At 39.6% G+C, this 6,200-nt stretch overlaps 1 protein-coding gene across 3 annotated transcripts in view; it reads right to left on the reverse strand.

The window, feature by feature from the left end:
• Window positions 1-6,200, reverse strand: part of LOC121862369 (cartilage oligomeric matrix protein-like) — a 61,382-nt gene that overhangs the window by 22,593 nt on the left and 32,589 nt on the right. The window lies entirely within an intron of this gene.

Consider the following 6,200-nt stretch of genomic DNA (forward strand, 5'->3'; position numbering starts at 1 on the left):
TTCATGTGTGGCTGTAAGTGTAAATAACCCTTGCGATTTAAATGTCTTACGAAAATAGGCTGTTGTCAACGCAACAAGTAAGCTTAATAAGTTTACTAAACGCACTTACCAAAAAAAGTTTAGTGCAGAGTTATATAGCAAATTTATAGCATTATAGAATATTAGTTTTATAAAGGCTCCAAACGTCACCAGCAGTGTGCTTGACAGGACATTTCAAACACGAAGCAGTATTGTTTGTTGATGAGACATAGTGACGTCATGTTAGGCTCCAGCTGAATAATATCACAACTTTGTCGTGGGAGATGACTTCATACTGCTACGTCATCAGTGAAAGCAAAACATGAGATAACACCCATGATAACATTCACACTTAACACATAATAAAATAACAGTTTATGAAGCCAACCTTTACATCATCTGCCATCTGACCGACGTGTTGAGACCCTCTGAATTAATGACTCGTTTTTGTACAATACTAAAACGATCTTTCCTGTTCGTACAGTATGTGTGTTGCTTGTTATCTGTGTGGAGGCGTCTTTGTGGTCTGGATAAGAGGTCAACATGATGACCTTTAAGACAATAACACAGGAAGGTGGATTTGATACATAATATCTTCACTTGTTATCTGATAACGCTTCAAATAACACAAAGACGGTCACCTATCTTAGCTGCGGTGTCCTGAAGGTTCCACAAAGGTGATGTTGACAGCTGGTAATTAATGCCTGGGGTTCTCCTTAGCTATCTCCTGTCTCTCACCACCAATCTCACCCCCTCCCTCCGTCCCCGCCTCCACCTCTCCCTCACTAGCCCTCCATCACCTCTCTGGTTCACCATCAGCGTCTTCAAGGCGGCGCGGCGTCCGGTCTCGCCGAGAATGTAGGTGTTTACTCTTCAAACATATAATGGCATCCTGGTTCATTACTGCCTTACCGTGTGGCACCACCGTTTCCTGCTCCCTGTCCTGTAAGTCTCCAACTCCAGAATCAATATGCTAGGCTCTGTTGCACGATATAATGTCACTGACAAATGGTTAATAGGAGGGACGCAGCTACCCAAGCATCTCGAGGACTTATTGTCACTAGTGATTGTCTTTAAACAACGATGTCACTAACTAAAGGACTCAATGTTTGCCTACACAATGAAGATCAAATTAGATGTTGTCTTACAGTAATGGAAATGTCAATCTGAATCCCATTAATGAGTCATTCTTATGTGTGCAACTAACTTCAAAATTTACTTCTTTTTGAATAACTGCGGATTTACGAACATGAAGAAAAAGTTTACAATATTTTGAGCCAATTCTTCGTGAAAAGGGAACTACGATGTTTACGCTTCCTTTAAAGATCATCTTTAAGATTTACAAATGTATTAAAAAAAGACGAACGGAAGAGCTCGACTACACGTACACATCTGTCGCGGGACAAGAGGCGAGACTTTTCTTTTAGCAGACTTGTGTAAGTTGTCGGCGTTACTAGAATTCCTTCACGTATTATTATTTCAAGCTCTTGTTCGGCTTGTTTACGTGTTTATTTTTTTCTCACGTAAACAATTGCGAATCGATCTTCATGAAAATATCCCAAGACACTAGTGAAGAGCCTTGCTACATGTGAACCAAGATGACACGCTCACACGACCAACATCCTTGAGAAGGACGCTCATTGTGAAGACTTTACTGTACAGCATCGTCATGGGAGTCATGTTGGTAAAGCTGCTTTCTATTCCTTGTTCTTGTATACATACGCCGTCGTGGGTAGTGCAATGCTGCTCTTTCAGTCGTTCTTGCATCTCATGGTTCATGTTTATTGCACTATTGTTTGATCCTGAATTGATTGTTTACATTACAATTGCAGTTTTACTCTTTGGATCGTCTTCACAATTGTTTACAGTTCCACTTGTCTGTTGGTCTCATTACTGCAGCTTAACATTTTTCGTCCTGCCTTCTTGCATTGCACTGCCTACACATTCTTCCCTTCTCACTATATTATTTCACTTACCATTTCTCTGCATGATTAGCTTCGTTATTTAGCTATTTATCCCGTTGTGATCTCTCCCTCTCGTTCATCACAATACCCTCTATTTTTTGTTATCCTTATTCCCTGTTCTTATCTTTTTCCTTGCCTTTATTAATATCATTCTTGGATTGTTATTTTCCTCCTTGGTGTTGCTCGCTCCGTGGCCCTCCTGACCCCACGCTGCCACAGGACATCAACCCTCTAAGGCTCCGATGTTATCTTTCACGTCACCCAAGTCAGAGCCTCCGTAGTCGTTGAACCTGATGACATCACTGGTCCTATGATGTCATAAACTTCCTGGATTCATTGACCCGATGGGATAACTGGTTCTGCTGATGTCATAAGTTTTCACTGAAGTACCGGGTAGTGATATCATTGGCCTAATATGAAAAAAAAAAGACTTGGTTTATACATTAAGCTTTAGTTATTATCGATTTAAATAGAGGATACAAAGGTTCCCGAGGACTGTGTTCCAAGCCTAGGTGAAACATTTCATTTATCTCGGGTGGTGTAATTATCCTTGTATAAATACACATCCACACCGAATCTCTATTCTCGAATGCGGAAATTAAGTAATATACTTGTTGCTGGGTGTACTGCCCGAGACGGAGATAGAATCACTTAAGTAAATACAGCCGTCAACATTGTCCGCGTGCCCCCCTGCTTGTTTATTATTACTGGAACTGCATCTCTTCTCTTGTTTTCCTTCTCAAATGTTCCCAGTCTTTTAAAAATTACATTAAAATCATCACTGTTTCGCCAAATTGGATTGTTTTGAGTTCTAATTGGTTCCTTTTAATCGTAACAGGACTTTTTATTCTATTACAAAGTATCTTTTTTTTTCACTTACAGTCAACAAGATTAGAATTTTTCCTTAAGTAATTTACTGCATTTCTCTACCTAACATTTCCCTTTGGTTCTCAATTAACTTATTATGGTTTTGACATCAGTATTTATTGTATTGTGATACTGTAGTCATAAATAAAAAATAAGTCACACATCACGCGGAGTTGACAAAAGTTTTCAAGTGACCCACATTCTGTTGTTTTGTTTTGGAGTAAGTTTCAACTGCCAGGGGTATTTAAACACTGTTCGTTAGGTTAAGAGTGCTTCTACAGATGACAATTTTAAGAACTGAGTGAAAATGTATTACTCTTATCAGGCATCTCGTCGTGGAGCATAGCTAACGTTGATGTTGGTTTGAGGCCAGAGTTCTTGCAGGGTTCTTGGGTGTGATTTTACTAGTCTTCTCGTTCTACCTGCCGCTTGAAGAACTGAGAATATGAAGGCGGTGGATCATCAACAGGAATCTAACACTTTATATTATTTAAATATATCTTAAGTACTTCAATAGCTACTATACTTAAAAAAAAAACAACTACTGGTCATTAAGTCTGAATTTCCACACCAGACAAGTAGGCTCTTTGTAAATGTACTCTAAATCGACGAAAATTTACGTTGAAGATTTTTTATATCTCAGTTACAATTTATTAGTAAGTCAAGTAAAGTAGATGACAAAAATACTGACAATTCCCAAAGCAAAAGAGATGCAAAAACGTGTGAACTCAGTGACTGTCAGACGATGCTGTGAGCGTGAGTGAAGAAGACCAGCAGTCATAATAATTGACCAAAACATTAAATGACAAGTTACCTAATTAACTAGTGTGTTAAAGTCAGTAGTGTAAAGTAAGACTTGTTAAGATGCCTACAGTAATTAAGAAGCGATACCGAAGAGTCTTGTGTTCAGCTTTGGTCACTAAGATATGCATGTTGCGTATATTTATTTTTGTAGATAAGTATGAATATATTTACGTATGTATGAATGGTTTTATTATTGCTGTACTGAGGTTTATGTATCGTACTGTATATATCACCAATATAGTTCAAATAATGGATCACTTTGGATCTAACTTTACAGATCACGAATTAAATGATTATTGTACTCATAGGTTAAGATTGTACTCAATCAAGTCTTTGTACTCAGTTATCTTATTCAATGGACTAATTCACTGTACTTGGAGGTTAAAAATTACACAGATTAACGACTCTGTTATTGAAATTCCTACCAGAAAAATAATAATAACAAAAAGAAATTAAATCCCAGACTGTGGAGGTGCAGCAACACTCTGTAACTAACTGACACTGACAGTATTCCAAATGTTAACACGTCGGAGTATACAATAATAGTCGTTATGCTGTTATCTCGACCCTATGACCTAATTTCATAGTTTATTCAAACGACAATAACTCGCTTTCTGTCAAAATAACTTACTGGATGATGTCTTAGCCAAACGACTTGAGCTGCGATGGAATTTTGGATTACGCGTGTGTGTGTGAGTCGCGTAACTCTGAAGCATACTGTGTTATCACAAGTTTTGAGCCAGCTATCTTGTGCACACATATCCTTAACTCTCATCACGTCTAAACATCATGACTGATATCTTGTACAAACGTTCCTAGGTGCTATAGTGTCAAAACATATCAAGTTGTTTGTTATTTTATATGAATTAACACGACACTTGTACTTCATCAGTGACTTGCATACTAATGTGATGCTTTCTTCTCGAATTACAGAGTGCTTGTTGTTTGGTGCAGAAACCGACGTTGTGTTCTGTGCTTAAAGACTTTAGCTACTGAGGCACAAGAATGAATTATGCTGACAACGATGAAATACAATTGGCTGCTGTCCTAACTAAGCACATTCGTTTGTCGTCTTCATTAATAAGCAAGGCCACAGTATCAATAAATTCCAATTAATTTATCTATAATCATCTTCAAGCATAAAGCGACGTTAGTTTTATCTCAGCATCACTAAGACCCCCCCCCCCCTCCCCCTAGCTTGCTCCCGTCTCCCTGAAGATTGTCGTTATATAACCACACAAGAGTAGGTTAGGAATTCGTTGAGTTATGTGTGGGTCAATGTGAATTTTACAGGCAGGATGAGATTCACAGGCCAGTGAGAGCTTTATAGGCCAGTGGGCGCGGTGTAAGTCACCCTGAATCCCCTCTGATGGTTTCTGCTGTAGCTACTGAGGAGGTCTTCCGCTGCATCGCTACGTTCTTTTGTTTTCAACCGACGTGACTAAGGCTTTCGCTCGCCCAAGTTCATCCCCGGGTGGATTTTTTGAGCCTCTGAAGAATAGACTTTCCTTTAATAATTGGGATTTTTTTCTATTTTATTAAAGATAGAAATTGTAGCGTTATTTAATTTCCTGTTGCTCTTACTTTAAACGGCACAGAGCGCTCCTCCCCAAGTGTAGCGGTGAAGAGAAATGGTGTTTATGGAGGGGGCGAGTTAGGATTGGAAGATGTTTACACAGATTCAAAGGCTTAAGATACTCTTAATTTACAGAAGGATTTATGTACCATGTGAAAGGTGGAACATATGTGTGTGTGCACTTAGGAGTATTTATGTACGGGTTCACAGTCGACTTAACGTGTCACTGTCATTTGAGACCAAAATATACACGGAACAAAAAACTCGGTGGTTCTCATCCTGACAGCGCGGTGCCATCTTCTCAGCACCCTCCTGTTGACCCTCAGCTAAAGCAAGCAGACCTAATACGAGTCGGGCGGGCAAGAAAACAGCGCAACAGGTCGTAACGCCTCCCACTGATCGCTTGTACAAAGGTTGCTGTGCGCTACAAGCCTAGTAGTGCGCAGTTGGCCCTCAACACCGACCCAGAAAGCATGGTTAATGTGACGGCCGGACAGTAATTGGTTTAGAGGACGTGTCCAGCCACACTCATTTGCATACTCTGCTTTTGGTCAACTTTCATCGTGAGCTGCCTGTGATAGCTTCTTGCTCGTCTCCAAACTTTTTTTTTTCGGTCTCTCGCTTTCACGGTGTTTGGGATGGTGTCATGTCACTCAAGTCCTCTGAGATAATTTCTTGGATCATCAGAAGATTCGTCCCATCCCAGCTTATTTCACCTTAAGATTTAACCACCTTAACGCTAACCTAATTTAACCTCACCCCCCCCCCCAACAGGTAGCGTTACAGTGGTTAATCTTCAGGTAGTTGGGATAAAGTAATTATTCATGTCCTTCAGGTGATCCATTATGAGTTTTTGGTCAATTCTCTTTCAGGTAGTTTCAAAGGTCCAAGCTGCATCAAATTACGGTTCTATATTCCAATTGTTAACTGTTTCGAAACTGACCGAACCTAACTTTCGGACCAATCAAGTT

The sequence above is a fragment of the Homarus americanus genome, unplaced genomic scaffold (genome assembly GCF_018991925.1).
Source record: "Homarus americanus isolate GMGI-L3 unplaced genomic scaffold, GMGI_Hamer_2.0 scaffold40248, whole genome shotgun sequence".
In the NCBI taxonomy this organism is placed as follows: domain Eukaryota; kingdom Metazoa; phylum Arthropoda; class Malacostraca; order Decapoda; family Nephropidae; genus Homarus; species Homarus americanus.